This window comes from Hevea brasiliensis, chromosome 9 (assembly GCF_030052815.1).
Source record: "Hevea brasiliensis isolate MT/VB/25A 57/8 chromosome 9, ASM3005281v1, whole genome shotgun sequence".
Taxonomy (NCBI): Eukaryota; Viridiplantae; Streptophyta; class Magnoliopsida; order Malpighiales; family Euphorbiaceae; genus Hevea; species Hevea brasiliensis.
Genome location: NC_079501.1, coordinates 55,287,352 through 55,290,472, shown reverse-complemented (window position 1 = coordinate 55,290,472; position 3,121 = coordinate 55,287,352). Strand labels below are relative to the sequence as shown.

The window sequence follows — 3,121 nt, the reverse complement described above, 5'->3', positions numbered from 1 at the left end:
TGTTTGAATATGGATTGTTGAGCTGCCTCTGGTTGAAGTTTCCTCCATTATTCACATAGTTTAGCTATTCTATAGAGGTTTCATTGAAGTTATTGCATTCTGAAGTCATACACCCTCCTCCACAGCTGTCGTAGTGTTGGTTGCTCATCCCTATAGCATTGGCTTGCATTCTGTCAAGCCTTTTGGTGAGCTGGTCAAACTGAGCATTTATCATGCTTAGGGCATCCAATTCTAGGATCCCTATTGTTCTTCTTATATCTCCCCTTTCATTCGGTCACTCATAGATGTGATAAGCGACCCTATCCAGAAGTTCAAGGGCTTCTCCTACTATTTTCTCTATCAAGTCTCTTTCCACAGCTGAATCTACTATGCTCCTTATAGAGGGCAATAACCTATTATAGAAATTTTGAACTAAGAGCCAATCTTATATGCTATGGTGTGGACATTCCCTCTGTAAATCTTTATATCTCTCCCATGTATCATAGAGTGATTCACCTTCCTTTTGCCTAAAGGTGTTGAGTTCAACCCTCAATTTTGCAGTCTTCACAGGTGGGAAATGCCTTACTAGAAAAGCTTGCGAGAGGTCTTCCCAAATGGTGAATGTTCCAGCTGGTTGAGAGAGTAACCACTTCCTTGCTTTATCTCAAAGGAAGAATGGCAATGCTCTGAGTCTTATAGCTTGATCAGAGACTCCATTTATCTTGAATGTATCTCATAGGGCAAGAAAGCACTAGAGGTGATAGTGTGGATCTTCTGTAGGTGAACTTCCAAACTGAGTCTGTTGAATCATCTGGAGCCATGCCAGTTTGAGTTCAAAATTATTGACCTCCACTGTGAGTCTTGTAACGCTGGGCTGGAATCCTTGGATAAATGGAGCTCCGTAGTCCCTCAAGGGTCTTGGCCTATTGTTGTTGTTGGCCATGACTAGTGTTTCTAAATTTCCTTAATCTTGTTCTTAGCATCTCCTTTCTCTCTTGATGGTTCTTAGTTTTATCTATCTTGGGATCCAAGTCCAAAACTTCTTCCTCTGGTTTGTTCTGGTCATGCACCAAACTAAATACCTGAGAGAAAATAAAAGAATAAAAACAAATTAAATAAATTTAAATAGTGATAGTAAATGCTTAAATCAGCTAAATTGCCTATCGCCTAATATTACTAGAAATAAATTCCCCGACAACGGTGCCAAAAACTTGTTTGCTGGTTTTACAACCCTGCAAGTGCACGGATCGCTAACAAGTAATAAAGTAGTGAGTAGAGTACCGTCCCACAAGGAATTTAATTAGCAAGTACTAAACTATACAACAATTATGACTATCTAGGCTACCGAATATATTGGGAGAGTGAATCTAATTTATTTTGAGTGTTAAGAACTAAGAGAACAATGAACTTAAAATGAAATAATCTATTAAAACAATTCTAGAATTAAGATTTCACACTTTAACCTTATTATGGATTCAATTTTGTCTATTCATTGGATTGAGAATTATTGCTTTGATGGAAATTAATCCTAAGGTATCCTAGGTCCTCTCTCAAGGCACCTAAGGTATATTTCAATTAGAGCTAAACCCTACTTTCGTTGGTGATTAGTCTTAATAAAAACTCTTTAAGATTTATGATTAATTATGGAATTCCATGAAGAATTTCAGCCTATCTCTAGATCAGATTTCCTAAGTTTAGTACTTTGATTTTTTAATATTAACCTTTACCTTTCAATTCTTCAATTAGTATCTTATATCATGTCTAAGTGGGTACCAGCACATAGCATGCATTAAGAACACAAAACATTAAATCAAAGAACAAAACTCAAATCTAATAGATAAAACTCAATATTTATCCATAATAATGATTACAAGCGTTACTCTCCTAATTCCAGAATAAAAAAACTACTCACTCTTGGTGAGTTTAACAAACATAACAAAAGTAAAATAAAAGAACATAAAAAGTAGCCTAAAGAAATAGAACAAAAGAACCAAAGAGAATTCTCTACAGCTTTGAACTTGTGAAACTTCGGCTGAGGACTCCCCCTTAATACTAATGCATTGTTCTTCAAGACAGCATGGAGAGAATGATGAATATGTATGTATATGAGGATGTGTGTACAAAGATGGGGATCTCTTTTCTCTATTTTCTGCTACTTCTATTTATATTCAATGTCCTAGGGTTAAGTTTTTAGAGTCCCACAGGTATTAGAAGTCTGTTCTGAGTGTAAAAACTTGAGCTAGAATCAAATCAGGAAACTAGTTATTTGCTGATGCACGGCCTGTGTGTCACTACACAGCCTAGGGCCGTAACTTTCTGGAGCTTGAAGGTTACATCTCGTATTTAGGCAAAAGGTTACACGAGCCTTGGCTAGTTACACGGGTCCAATTATACAGCCCGTGTTCTATTGTTCTTCTGGAAATTCTTCAAGCTTTACCAGGCAGAATCTTACACAGGTCTTCGCAGGTTACACAGGTCATGTTACACGGCCCATGTACTATGTCTCCTTTTTGACTTCATTGGTTTTCTCCTGGCAGTAAGTTACACGAGTGTGTGGTATGTTTACATGACCCGTATAAAGTGTATTAGTAATAATGCTCTTCTTCTTGAGTTTTTCCAAGCTTCCTTCTTTACTCCAATGCTTTGGAACTTCCTCAAAACACCTGAAAATATGTAGAAAACATAGAATTTAGTGTAGAGTAATGAAATTTACAAAAGTTAATGAATTGGATGATTATGCATGAAATTACTTATCTAAATGCTATGAAATGTTGTACAAATGTGCTTAAAAACATCTATATAATATAAGTGTATCAATAGAGTGATGAATATGGATGAATTTAACACCGTGTTCAGATTTGACAATGAGGGCGTATAGGAGATCGCTCAAAATAGGTTGGAGTACAATAGTGTTGCATTTTAGAGGACCATTGTTCCTAATACCGAGGTGTATAACTCCAGCCGCTCCAAATCCTTAGGGCTAATGAACCCCCACCTTGAGGTATATTCACAGGCTAGCAGCCCACACCATCATGGGCTATGGAGATAGTCTAGATGTGGTGAATGCCAATGAATTATTTTTCCTCTAGTGCATGGTAAATGGAAGGCAATGCAGCACTAGATACTTCCTTTGCCAACATCT

At 37.0% G+C, this 3,121-nt stretch overlaps 1 non-coding gene across 1 annotated transcript; it reads left to right on the top strand.

Moving 5' to 3' along the window:
- The first annotated feature begins 428 nt into the window (after positions 1-428).
- On the top strand, positions 429-535 carry LOC131183666 (small nucleolar RNA R71). The gene has a single exon (XR_009151705.1). It is a non-coding gene; the product is annotated as a small nucleolar RNA R71 (small nucleolar RNA).
- The last annotated feature ends 2,586 nt before the right edge of the window (positions 536-3,121 follow it).